A 15,144-nucleotide genomic window follows, 5' to 3' on the forward strand; every position below is an offset into this window, starting at 1 on the left:
TTGGTACAGCTGTGCTCCTGTAAGGTCTCTAGTATGAACATAGCCTTAGTTTCTCATTTTACAATGAGAAGCTTATACATACCAAATATGAGTATAGTGCACACAAGCAACTCATTGATTAATACGATTAATGTAGGCAGATTTATCAGCTTCCATTTGCATGGCAGAATTTTGAACATTTTGTTTCAGAGATGTCTTCAAGTATCTATTCCTGCTCAAGTTCCAGTTGGGCTGGACTCTTCCATCAACCTTTTTCTGTTTCTAGAACAAAACCATAAAAAACAAACAAAAACTTCCCCTGGAGGAGGGGAAAAAGGAAGGTATAGGTGGAATGGATGTCTGACATTCTCTGAGCCATCTGAACATGAAAAAGTTTAGCTGTCTCCCAAGAGAACACTGTGTTTACGCCGAGATATTAACAGAATCTAAAACCCATTTCTGGTACTCATGTGGGTGTCCTTAAATAGGCTATTCTGAAACAACAGGGTGCACAGCTAGGTGGGGAAGAATTCGGGATCAGCAAAGCTATATAACTATAAAACACATAGAACTTGGGTGAAATATTCTTTAAACAGAGTAACCCAAATATTTACAGTAAAAACACTGAACTGGTACTGTAAAATCAGAGTAAGTATGCAAACAAGTAGGATGAATGCTAGATAAATATGTCCTTTTCAGATGGGCATGGTAGTCATGGGCAACGGCTATTTAGAACACAATGCTGCAACTGTTATAATGACCTCCCAGACTCACTTGAATCCAGAGCAAAAACAAAATTAAAACCGCCTCATTGTAGCACGAAGATTAGTCTCCTGAAACCAAAGCAAAATTCATTTTAAGAAGACAATAAGGAAAATCTTGCTCACTTAAAATCTGAGAATATGGTTTGTGATTTCCAGTGAAGAATGGCCATAATTGGAATAGAAGAACCAAAACATCAGTGTCAGAAACCGAATGTGTAAACATGAAAGGGAAGATCTTTGTGTACAGAAATTGGTACTGTAGCTGAGAGATAAGGGCTCACCTCTTCTCATTGAAGTCAATAGCAGAACTCTCCTTGACTTTAATAGTGCAGTATCACTCCTAAATTAAAAAAGACAAAAAATGCAGTCGAGTCAATCATGTTTGAACGTCCAGTTCTCTCGGCTGGTGATACATGCCGCCTGCAAACAAGAGATTTATATGTGAATGTATAAATTAGCATTATTTGTTTTCTTAGTATATAGTTTGTATGTCTCCCATATTCTGAGACACTATATTCAAAGAGTATTGGCCATACCAGTTATACAAATGAAGCAGCCAGGCAGCATAGCACTTCAGTGTAAGTTTCAACCATTGCCTGAGCATTAAGTAGGCAGTACAGCTGGAGAAGCTCAGGGCAAATGTTGAAGGTTAAAGATAACAACATAACCCCATCTGCAATCACTTTCAGTATCTTCTGGAGGTGCAGATCTAAGGACTTGATCAATGTGAAGCTAAAATTGCTGGGATCTGGGACTGTCTGAGCTTCTAACATATGGCTCTACCTTGCAGACATGAGGATTCAATGCTTTCTGATTGGTAACACTAAAGTTTGCTACTTAATTCTGAATGTTCCAACCAACACCTTAAAGGAAATAACACATTTTAAAGAAAAAAAAAACAGAGAGAGCTTTTCAAAACGGAGGTGCTCCACACCCTGCCAGCAGCCCTTTCCTCCCTTGCCTTCTAAAGCGTCACCTCTTTCTCCAAAGCAGCAGCCAGCTCCAGCCCCTTGCAGCCTCTTGCAGCTGGGCACAGCAAGAAGAATGGAATTGGAGTGTCTCTGTTGCAGGGAGCTGCATGGGATAGAGAGGTCAGTCCCTGAGGAGAAGCAAGGAGCGAAGTAGTCCTGATGGGAGGAAGGAAAGGGGACAGGAAGGGGAAACAGCTTTGAGTGGGATAGAGAAGGAAGCAAAAGCAGTAACGAGGAGGAAGGGATGGGGAACCCTGTAGGGATAGGGAAAGCCTTGAGGCAGAAGGGGATTCCGGGAACAACACTTTTCAAAGGATGGTTTTTTCCAGTGACCTCAGACAATGTTAAAGGCCACAGGAGGTACTTTTACATACTGCACACATTTTAGGTTATTTTCTATTTGGGAATTCTCTGGTCTTCCTCACCACAGTATCTGAGGTCATCACCAGCTTTAACGTAACACTCCTATGAGGCAGGGAAATATCCCAGAGGGGGAATGGAGGCACAGAGAGATTAAGAGACTTGCCATATGTCACACAAGTTTCCAGCAGAGCAAGGAACTGGACCCTGATCTCCTTAACCCCAGTCTAGTGCCTTAACTAATCATAGAATCATAGAATATCAGGGTTGGAAGGGACCTCAGGAGGTCATCTAGTTCAACCCCCTGCTCAAAGCAGGACCAATTCCCAACTAAATCATCCCAGCCAGGGCTTTGTCAAGCCTGACCTTAAAAACCTCTAAGGAAGGAGATTCCACCACCTCCCTAGGTAACCCATTCCAGTGCTTCACCACCCTCCTAGTGAAAAAGTTTTTCCTAATATCCAACCTAGACATCCCCCACTGCAACTTGAGACCATTACTCCTTGTTCTGTCATCTGGTACCACTGAGAATAGCTTGTCCTTCCTTACCCCTTTTTCTTCTAAGGTAGAAATAATCTAAAATTCACCAGAATGCAGACATGACCTTCTGGCAGCCCTCAACCCCAAGTGTATTTAGAGAATTATCCCTGGCAAATGTCTTCACACTATGATTCCTCCCTCCAATTTGCTGAATAAGGCCTTCATTATTTTAGTTCCAGTCCTTCACTACATCAAATGAATCCAATATCTGCATTGTAAATATTGATGCTTACAAAAAAGCTCATAAAGAGTAGGGAGGATTGAATGGCAAACTCAGTGAAATTGAATGTTGATCCCATCATGCAGAGGCATATAAATCCATTCCGCTTAAGGGACTCTTGTTTACATTGCTGGAATGTATAACTTGGAGCCTTTTCAAATAAAATTGTTTTGGAAGACTTCTTTTTCCTCTTCACTTCTTTCAAGAGCAAAGCTTGCTTGGCTGTCACAAATAAACACATATTTTACAGAGAACAATTTATAACAGATTTATTCTAATCTTATTTATAGAAGTTTTACATTGGTATTGACTTTAGTGGAGTCACTGCCGATTTACATCATTGTCAGTGAGATCAAAATCAGGCCTTAAATAACTACAGTATATTATGAGATTTACTAAAAGGGAAAAAAGATCAAAGCATCTGTGATTTTACTTTAATATCTATACAACACTAGATGTTCATATTTAAAGTGAACATTTCATTAAGTAAAACATCTATGCAAGCAACAACAGAAAAAAGCCAGTCATCTCTTTCAGAAGATCACTTTTTAATAGTGGGGCTCATCTAACAAGGGCCTTGTTCTACATGGTTTGTGCATCCAAAACTGTCTTTAATTGTTAGGCTGCTCAAATTTATGCTGGGCATCAAATTGGTACTGGCTGGTCCCATGATCAGATAAGCATAAAAGAGGTTTATAGCCACCTTTGCTCCCCAAATCAGGTATTGTGCCGAATGCCATTGAGCCAGACTAGAAGATCAAGCCCCTGGTCTTCAGCTCTACTGCTTTCCAAACACTTCTCCTCCCTTGAATACTGTCACCCTCATTATACTAGTTTATATTATTCCACACTGAATCATTTCCTGCCCACTTTCCTTTCTAGGTCCCTGTGCTCACAGCACACCCAGTCTAGTATCATCTGCAAATTCAATTAGCATTCTGTTTACCTGTTATTCCAGATTATTATAAGTATGACCACAGTGAACAGAGTTTAAAGGGTAATATTTTTACAAAATGTTATTTTGAATGGGATGCTCATTCCAGTCAAAGCCTGTACTGTTGACGTTACATTTGTTTCTTTGTATCCAAAGTAGAAAAATTAAACACACCCAGCACCTTTTGCCTGTTTGACCTATTTCATGTCATTACAGTCTCATTCTCATTTCTGGGATTTCCTCTTCACTTTTGCAGTAATAATCCCCTGTGCTGAATCAACAGTTTGTTTTTCAGGAATAGTTACTTTATTCTTTTGAACAAACCACAGAATGTTATTTGTAAATCTGTACTAAATTTCAGTTCGTGAGGAGCTGGGTTGTTTATAGTTAATTGAAGTTGCTAAGCTCTTCCTGCATCAGATTCAAATATAAATAAAAAATGTGTGCTTTGTAAGGAGTCCAGATAGGAATCCCTTCTGTAATATCAAGCCACAGCCATGACTCATTCTCAGTGAAAAGCTTAGCAATAACATCGATGTCTTTAAAGAATATGGGGAAAAAAATCTGTGTAAATGAATATTAACCTTCCAATTCTCAGCCCACATTAAGAGCTGCTTTCAAGTGAAGGTCTATCCCCTCTGCCAAGCGAATAAAATTGCTTTGCTATGGACATGAATGATTTGAAAGTACATATTATCTGGGGTTTAACAGAAATACAGTGATGATTGCAGCATCTATGTGTTATACAATCCGAGGATCAATGGCAGACACTGATTGTATAACAAACACTGCAGAACAAAGATGCAAAATAGGCAATACAGAACTACAGGGAAGGGTAAGAATTTGAAGACTGGCCAGGCTCTAACGTTGATAGACATTAGTGAAAAATTCTATTGGTCTTATTATGCTTAAAAAATGAACTAAGCTCTATCACAGGCACTGTGCCTTCTAAACTATTTATGTGATCCCTTCCCATGGCAATGTTATTTATTGAGTCAATTAATCTTCTCTTCCTCTGGCAAATTCACCTTCCCCGAGTTTAGATTTCCCCACCCATGCTTATTAATTGTTCTAATGTGTGCTCTCACTGTTGGAATTACACAAAATGTTGCAGTGCTATGCAACATTCCACTACAGGAGGCATTGCTGTCAGGGGCACCCTAACCTCTGGATGGCTATGAAGAGCCAGCAAATTTATTTGGGCCAGATGATGAGCAGCACAGTTCACTGAATGATTTTTCTCTTAGGTCAGTTCCTTCTAAATGGGCTGGTGTTGTGTCTACCCTGTTAGTTGGCATTTGTATAGGACTGTATCTAGTAGTAGTCATAATTACATGGTATTTCTATGACATGCACCACAGTTGGGTAGTTCGCTGGGTATTCTGTGATGATCACTTGTACAACACACACTGCATTGGCAGCTGATGTTTTTGAACCTCTCTACCTCTGGAGAAGACTGCAGTGATTGTGTACGTATTGATTGCTTCACATAGTTGCATTTACCAGGGGACGTAGAAGGAGAAGGTATTTCCCAACTTTTTATTGTCTTGTTGACATCTTCCTCAGCATGGTAGCAGGGCTAATGTATTTTCCTCTTACTCGCACATGGTGTTTTGTATGTGTTCCCATTACTACTGTATCAGTTAATGCATATATGTATGTAGTGACTGTGTCTGGAAGCTTCATGGTCAGAGAGCCATAAAGCCTTAGAGATAAGGCCAGAATGGAACCACCAGATCAAGTCTGACCTCCTCCATATCACACGCCTCCAACACCATCCTGCACTGGCACACTAAACCCAACAACTAGGGTGACCAGATAGCAAGTGTAAAAATTGGGATAGGTAATAGGTGCCTATATAAGAAAAAGCCCTATAAAATCAGGACATCTGGTCACCCTACCAACAACTGAAATCAGACTAAAGTATTACAGCCCGCAGGAGACTAGACTATTATGTGCCACAGGCAGAGACTAAGAGAGACTCAATTCTTTAGAACCTAATATATTTATCACACTTGCAAGGATGCACTTGTCCTTAAGGCACTTTTAAGAATATTATCCCTGCTACTTGAATGGCTTGGTCCCAAAGGAACAAGTTTAGAATATCAAAAGCAATTGCTTAAACTTATTTTAAATCTCTCGTAGGCCAATTTTCTACGACTTACAAAGGAGAGCATGCATTAGCTAAAATCTAAAATATGGCTACTTGATGTCTCACTAGAGCGTGGAGACTTAATCAAGAGAACCTTCGGTTATTTATGTTAAAAACCAGGAGGAGAAATACAATCTTTGAAATGAAATTCCACCACTTCTCATCCACTTAACCCTCGATTGTGTGGAGAGTCCTTTCCACATGGTTGGTCCAGGTCTCTGTTACACTAGGGATTCTGCAGTTTCTTTGTGGGTTCAGTGGTGCATGAGTCTGTTACTGAATGCTGGTTTCAGTCTGGGTTTGTGTAAGTATTTCAGCTTTCTGTTGTGTGTAAAATCAGTGAGGGTGAACTCACCACACCAACATCTGCCTACAAAGTTCCTTCCTCCTTTTATATCTAACATTACTTTTAATGTCACCCTCTCTTTCTCTTTCTAGTTACTATGTGGGGCCTGCAATAAATCAGAAGGACCTTAAATCAGAAGGGCAGTGTTCTCTGGGTTTCATCTTCAACTGTAACTGTGGGACTAGTTATTTGAAAATGCATTTTTACTGTGGCTTCTTCTCTATTCTTATGATGCACCATTGCCCACTAGCCTGGCAGAAAGTCTGTCCACAAATCATTGTCATAGGTTCACAGGTGCTGCAGCCTGGATACTGATATTTGATGGTTCTCCCCCTGTCCAGGTTTACTTGGACCACTCCAATTCAAGCCATTTTGTGACTTTCTCAGTACCCTCCCTTTGCCTATATGTGGTAGTAGAATGCTCCACTTGCCTCCTCCCTCTGCCTTCTGTATTCTGGGCTTGAATCTCTTGAGTGGTTGTTTCAGACTGAACTTATTTTTAATGCAATTTTTTGTCCCTTGCAACAGCTTGCAGGCTTTTACATCCACTAAGCAAAGGAAATAATTTGGAGTAGACTATGACCATGTATCTCCCATTTTATATATTTCTGTCATAATAGAACAATTACATTAACTTGAGCAAAGCTGAGTACTACCATTAGCAATGCAGGCTGTTACAATAATTGGAGAGAGAAATTCAAATATAAAAATTAGGCAAAAAATATTTTTTAACAACCCAGCCTTCATCATAATAATCTGTTTGCTCTTAATTTCATCTGCTGCCAGCCACTGTGACGGGTTGGATCACAGAAACCCCCTTGGGAGCTGCCACCCGATGCGCAAAGACTACCCCTGCTCCTGTTTTCCCTGCCAGCTCAGGACTCCAGCACCCTGTCTTGCTGAGTCAGACACTCCTGTTTGGCTCCAGACACAGATCCAGGGTCTGAATCACTTGTTCCAAAGCTGCAAGTTTACCTGAAAACAGCTCACAGTAGCGTGCTTGTCTTTAGCACTCAGATGCCCAACTCCCAGTGATCTTCTGATTTTTTTTTAGCATCTTCAGGGTAAAGGTGCAATTATTAAACTCCATCAAGAAATACCATCCATGTACTGCAATGTGTCAATGTAAAGCATTAACATCTCAGTGCCTATTCAGGAGATTAGTATTTTAAAGAACCAAACCTCTGCCTGCAGCTCTAGAGTCAACTGGGAATATTATGTACCTGATTACCCCAGCTTCGCATCATTTGCTTCTGCCTCATTTTATTAAGCTCTTATTTTTGAACAACTTGAAAGTCTCAATGGGCCAAAATATAAGGTCTTCTTTTTTTACTCAGCCTCTACTCAGAAAACTCTCCATGGAATTGTCTTCATTGTGAATAAAGATTTCTAATTTGGCAGTATAAATGTATGTCGAATTTGTTCTTCCATATTTGGGCCTAAACCAAAGTCCACTGAAGTCAATGGAAAGACTTCCATTGACTTCAGTGGGATTTGAATCCAGTCTTCAGATTGCAGTGTTTTCCTTGCAGTAAAAGAAGGTAAAAAGTTTGTGTAGCAGGAGTCGTGATACCTTTTCAGTCATTCAGTCAAATTTTGTTGTACCTGTTAATTGACTTCATAAATAATCATAAGTAATCATAAGAACATAAGAATGGCCATCCTAGATCGGACCAATGGTCCATCTAGCCCATTATCCTGTTTTACAACAATGGCTGGTGCCAGATTCTTCAGAAGGAATGAAAAGAACCGGGCAATTATCGAGTGATCCATCCCCTGATGTCCAGTCCCAGCTTCTGGAAGTCACATAAGAACATAAGAACGGACGCACTGGGTCAGACCAAAGGTCACATCTAGCCCAGGATCCTGTCTACTGACAGTGGCCAATGCCAGGTGCCCCAGAGGGAGTGAACCTAACAGGTAATGATCAAGTGATCTCTCCTGCTATCCATCTCCACCCTCTGACAAACAGAGGCTAGGGACACCATTCCTTACTCATCCTGGCTAATAGCCATTAATGGACTTAACCTCCATGAATTTATCCAGTTCCCTTTTAAACGCTGTTATAGTCCTAGCCTTCACAACCTCCTCAGGCAAGGAGTTCCACAAGTTGACTGTGTGCTGTGTGAAGAAGAACTTCCTTTTATTTGTTTTAAACCTGCTGCCCATTAATTTCATTTGGTGGCCCCTAGTTCTTGTATTATGGGAATAAGTAAATAACTTTTCCTTATCTACTTTCTCCACATCACTCTTGATTTTATATACCTCTATCATATCCCCCCTTAGTCTCCTCTTTTCCAAGCTGAAAAGTCCTAGCCTCATTAATCTCTCCTGATATGGGACCCGTTCCAAACCCCTAATCATTTTAGTTGCCCTTCTCTGAACCTTTTATAGTGCCAGTATATCTTTTTTGAGATGAGGAGACCATATCTGTACGCAGTATTCAAGATGTGGGCGTACCATCGATTTATATAAGGGCAATAAGATATTCTCCGTCTTATTTTCTAACCCCTTTTTAATGATTCTTAACATCCTGTTTGCTTTTTTGACTGCCTCTGCACACCGCGTGGATGTCTTCACAGAACTATCCACGATGACTCCAAGATCTTTTTCCTGATTCGTTGTAGCTAAATTAGCCCCCATCATATTGTATGTATAGTTGGGGTTATTTTTTCCAATGTGCATTACTTTACATTTATCCACATTAAATTTCATTTGCCATTTTGTTGCCCTATCACTTAGTTTTGTGAGATCTTTTTGAAGTTCTTCACAGTCTGCTTTGGTCTTAACTAGCTTGAGCAGTTTAGTATCGTCTGCAAACTTTGCCACCTCACTTTTTACCCCTTTCTCCAGATCATTTATGAATAAGTTGAATAGGATTGGTCCTAGGACTGACCCTTGGGGAACACCACTAGTTACCCCTCTCCATTCTGAGAATTTACCATTTATTCCTACCCTTTGTTCCCTGTCTTTTAATCCATGAAAGGACATTCCCTTTTATCCCATGACAACTTAATTTATGTAAGAGCCTTTGGAGAGGGACCTTGTCAAAGGCTTTCTGAAAATCTAAGTATACTATGTCCACTGGATTCCCCCCTGTCCACATGTTTGTTGACCCCTTCAAAGAACTCTAATAGATTAGTAAGACACGATTTCCCTTTACAGAAACCATGTTGACTTTTGCCCAACAATTTATGTTCTTCTAGGTGTCTGACAATTTTATTCTTTACTATTGTTTCAACGAATTTGCCCGGTACTGACGTTAGACTTACCGGTCTGTAATTGCCGGGATCACCTCTAGAGCCCTTTCTAGAGCCTTAGGGGCCCCCAGAGCATGGAGTTGCATCCTTCACCATCTTGGCTAATAGCCATTGGTGGACCTATCCTCCATGAACTTATCTAATTCTTTTTTGAACCCAGTTATACTTCTGGCCTTCGCAAGATCCCCTGCATTTGTTATAACTGTATATGAATTTACAGTAATAACAAGTGCAAAATTAAGATAGATCATTAAATATCAGGCAAAATGGGTGCAACCCCTCCCCCGCAATAAATTCAGCAAGAAATCCACAGGAGCTCTGCTCTTGCTGCCATTTAATTAACACACCAACCTGCACTTTTTTTACCCTTCTGCAATCCCTTCACTTAGGTGGAATTGAAACATCACAGAATTTGACTCATTGCTTTCTCTAGATGGAAGAAAATAGAAAGTAAGGGACAGAAAAGGATGCTCCGATCCTAGCCTAATCTTCTTGTCTGTCAAAATATCTGAACATTTTGGCAATGATTTGACCTAATTACTGACACTATTAAAAAATGTTCTTCCCATTTCCCTAAAATCAAATCAAAATATTGAGTGATTTATAGGTTTTTACTATAACACATTTTTCTTGATAATGTTTTACTGAAAGCACATCTTTAGGCATATTATCCAATAGCTTAACGGACAAAGACTAAACAAAGTTGATATTTTTAATTTGTTCCCTGTCTGAGTAATGCTCTAATTGTAGAAAGAGGTAATCTTAGGGTTCTGGCCAGGATGCTATTTTGAACTGAAGTGAACAGCAAGCAAATACTTGTGGCCAAGAACCCAGCTTTGTATATGATGATTGTGGAAGCAGCTTGACCTTGTAAAACGAATAAGGCTGGTTTAAAGGTTTGTGCCCTTATTTATAACAGAGTCTTAAATCCTCCTACAGATTGCACAGTTTTATCTTTACTCTGATCTTTGTGTTTTTGCCAATAGTTGGACTTAGAAAGCTGTGCTCGCAACTATTTATAACTACTACCATTTTCAAGTGATACTCAAAGAAGCAACAGGATAAGTTCAGACCCTTAGAATTACAAAGAACCTTAATCTGAAGTCAGTGGAGCTTCATCAGGAATTAACTTTACCTGAAGTATTTAATATTTCTGGCCTAACTTTCAAGAGATCAGGATGCTGGAAGTCTTTTTCATTGTGATCACCTACTTTAGATTCTGTATTATCTTGCGTTGGTCTTTCTCATGAAGCTACATTCTGTTTCAGGGCTTTGTTTACCAACTGTTTACTAAATGTTCTACAAGTTACTATTGGAACTTTGTCACTCTCCATCCCATGGCTACATTATTATATGATAATATTTTGTCCAAAAGAATGAAAAATGTAGTTAATACATTGGTCAGTCGTAATTTTACCATTCAGGGCTCTTAGAGAGTGCACACTTCACAATTGCAACAACCTAGCTCAATTAAAAAATAGTAGATGTATCAGTGGGATACAACACAGTAGGGGCATATCTCCTGTGTGGTAGATGGAGGTATTCTGTCTTGAAGAATCCCAGAAAGGTGCACTGAATATTATGGAATAAGATGCATCTAGAAGGGAAACTCAGATTTCAAGCCAGGGTAGACAGAGCTCACTTAGCCTCTTTAGGCAAGTCTGTTTAGGAGAAAGAAAACACTAATTTCAAGTCCAACCAGTGCAAGCTCATTTGCCTTAAAAGGCAAGTGGACTAGGGTAGAACTGCTGATACCTGTTCGTAGCAGCCTAGTATGTTATGAGCTGATCCGGTAGATTGGCCTAATGAGTCATTATATCCAAAACTTGATATACAAACAATACAGCGAACCAGACTGACCTATGTGGATTTCGACCCAGGCCTATCAAACCTAGCAAATGGAATTGGTCATGGATTTCGGATAATGGCTGAACATATTACACATATTGCAAGCTGGACTGTTAGAAGTCTGTTTACTCAGACTGATACCAGTCAGCTCTGTGTTCTTAGGGAACCAGGGCACAGTATTCAGCCTGTCTGACTCATGAAGGACACGCCATCCCCCACCCCTGCAGTCTCTGCTTGAACCAAAACCAATCAGAGGAAAGACTTACAGAAAGCAATGAAAAGGCGGTGGGAGACACACCTAAACCTCTCCTGACAAGGGTGACAGGATTAAGGCAACTCCCCTAGCCTCATCTGCATCAAAGACAGGACAAGGAGGCATCTCCATTAGCATACAGAATGGAGAACAGAGATTCCAAGGCAAGAACCACACTGAACTCTGGGACCAGAAAAGCAGGGAAGCACTGCATCATGGGGAATCTCTGCTCCAGATGTTAATGAACCTATGCCTGCACACACCCAGCTCATCAGTTATCAGACCAATTCTAGTAATGAATCCTTGATTGATATCCAAAATACTGAAGCAGCCTAATTGCATTGTGAGCTCCCTTGAAGGAACACCATCCATAGCCAGGAATAATCAGTTCCTATTGTCTAGCCTAAAGAAAACCCTTGAGTCATCAGTTTACCCATAAACAAATCTAGTGTTCTCCCTTGAACCATTGTTGTTTCCCTACAAAAACCCCTACCCATGCTCAAGTAAGTGTTCTGGTGCCTGGATTAAAACTCTGCATCAGTTCCACTGGGATTTCATCTTCTCCTGTCAACACTGGTTCTCCACTTGCGAAGTAACTCCCTGCTCTCCATGTGTCGGTATATAATGCCTGCATCTGTAACTTTCACTCTATGCATCCGAAGAAGTGAGGTTTTTACCCACGAAAGCTTATGCCCAAATAAATCTGTTAGTCTTTAAGGTGCCACCAGGCTCCTTGTTGTTTTTGTAGATACAGACTAACACGGCTACCCCCTGATACTTGACATCTTCTCCTGACTGATCGTGCTGGGGGCTCTGCCTGTTTCCAGCACTCAGGACCCTGAGCTACCACCAGCACCTGGTAACCCAACCAGTTCAAGCTTCATGGAGTGGTGAGAACCCACCTTTCTCTCTCTGTTTTCTTTTCTACCTCAGGTATAACTTTTTAACCCTGATTTGTTTGATCAGTTTTTGTAATCTTTAATAATGTAACTGATATGTCTGTTTAGGCTCTCCTTGTGTGGTTATCACTATTATTCAATAAATAACTTGTATGGTTAAGCTGGTTGCTTTCCTCCTTCTCTCTCTGAACTTTACTCATTTGTGTTTTTGGCTTCCCCATTTACTCTGTAGCAACCTCCTCTTACCTAAGCTAAAGATCCCTGTAGCACCCAAACTACTTTGGGGTTTGCTCATCAAGTGGGTTACTACCAGAACAATTGTAACGTGAAAGTGGGGATAGGGACGTGCTGAACCTGTGACATACGAGGGTGGCAGCTTGGGAGTGCTGCTCGACCCAGACTACTGAGTCCAGAGGCATATAAGGGTGGCAGCCTGGAAGTGCTGTTCAACCCAGTCTGCTCAGGCTTACTCTATTCTGGTGCGGTACCTTTGGCATATGAGGGTGGCAGCTTGGAAGTGCTGCTTGGCCCAGCCTATTGAGTCCAGGGGCATATAAGGGGTCAGCTTGAGAGTGCTGATTGGTCCGGTCCATTCAGACTTGATCTGTTAGTGTGTGTGTGTCCATCTGATTCTGGGGCTGGAGGAACCCAGGCCTGGGGAACCTAGGTCCTGCAGGATAGCTCCATCGGGAGGGGACTTGCAGAAGGGAGAAGTAGAGCTCCATATGAACACACAAGTGACACAAGCAATATATTGATAGAATTACAGAACCCCCACACCCCCAGAAGAGTAACCCTAATAAATGAGCATACTCCAAAGTAATGGGCACATCTGGTAACAAGACTGAGCAAGTAGCAGAAGAGTTAAGGAAATTACAAGTTTCCTTTGCTGCTATACAGGAGACACATTGGCTGAGTATAGGAGAGTTCACAGTTGGAAATTACACTTTCCTTCATTCCAGACATTAAAGTGGACAAGTGAGGCATCGAGATGGGGTTGCTCTAGCAGTGGACAAGAGAACAGTTACTTCAGTGAAGAGCTTGAAGCCAATGTCTGAGCAGATTATCATAGCAAGATTTACTGCTGCCTATAATAAATTATGCATAGCTGTGATCTGCTATTATGCACCAACCAAAGCAAGAAAAGAAGAAGAGAAGGATGGATTTTACCAACAGCTGAATAGCATTGTAGAAAGAGTTCCCTATCATGATATGATTTTGATAATGGGAAATATGAATGCAAAGGTGGGTAGCAGATATGGTAGGCAAATGAATAGAGCTGGACCACACTGTACTGGGGCAGCAAAAGACAAAGAGGAAAAGTTAAGAACTTGCTGTGAGATGTACAATCTGATTATTGGTGATACTTGGTTTCCTCACAAAGATATTCATGAAGTTACTTGAAGTTCACCAGTGTGTCAAACCAAAGACCAGATTCACCATATTATTATCAGTAAAAGGCACAGAAGGTCACTGTTGGATGTTAGAGTCTATAGAAATGCTGTGTGTGGCAGTGGTCATGAACTACTAATCAGGAAGTTTAAGATTAAGTTAAGGTCCATGAAAAAGATGGGTGCAACTGGAGCCAAATTTCATCTTGGTAAATTAAAGGATAGCTCTGTGATGGAGGCATACAAGGTGATTCTTGGCAGGCATTTCAGGCCATTAATTTTCAATAATGAAGAAATCTCAATACAGACTGTCTGGGAAATATTCAAAGAAATAATACAAAATACAGCAGAGAAAGTTATTGGAAGGCATAAGCAAACAAGAAAAAGCTGGACAAGCAATGAAACAAGAACTTTACAAGAAAAATGTAAACAAGCCAGGACTGCTGGGAAAGCTGAAAAAGTAAAAGTATGGCACAAAGCAGTGAAGAGATCACAAAGACTGGCCAAAAAAAAGTTCTGGATAGAAGAGGTTGAACAACTAGATGAGGCATCAAGATAACAAGATATTAAAACAACATACAAAAAGGTTAAGTTGTATGGCACATTCAGAATAACAATGTAAGCAGCAAGAAAGGCTACAGATGAACCAACAATAAATGCCAAAGAAGGGCTGGAAGTATGAAAGGAGCATTTTGACAAAATGCTGGAACTTGTAGTTTATCCAAATGCAAGCATTCTAATCATGCTAGATGGACAGGGTAGCTTGTAAGGAAAGAATGAGGTATCACCACTGAACCACCATCAGAAGAAGAAATAGAAAGAGTGGTGAAGCAGTTAAAATGGGAAAGCTGCAGGAATAGACAATATATAACAGTTGAGCTGCAAAAAGCTGGCAAGGTAAGTGCTATCATAGCATTAGGAAAGTTATATAAGAAGATATGGGAGCAAGAGGAGGTACAAGATGATTGGCTAAAGGCAACAGCTGAACCAATCTTGAAGAAAGGAGATTTTGCCAATCTGAATCATTAGAGAGGTGTAGGGTATTATCAGTACTGGGAAAAAATCATGATGAAAGTAATTGTCAACAGATTTAGAGGAAGTAGTGGGTGAGGAAAAGTGCGGCTCCAGACCAGGTCAAAGTTGCACTGATCAGATATTCACCTCGAAAAGTTGACAGAAAAAAGCAAGAATCAGGATTAAATATGTTTGCTGTTTTCATCAACTTCA

Source organism: Chrysemys picta, chromosome 1 (genome assembly GCF_011386835.1).
Source record: "Chrysemys picta bellii isolate R12L10 chromosome 1, ASM1138683v2, whole genome shotgun sequence".
In the NCBI taxonomy this organism is placed as follows: Eukaryota; Metazoa; Chordata; order Testudines; family Emydidae; genus Chrysemys; species Chrysemys picta.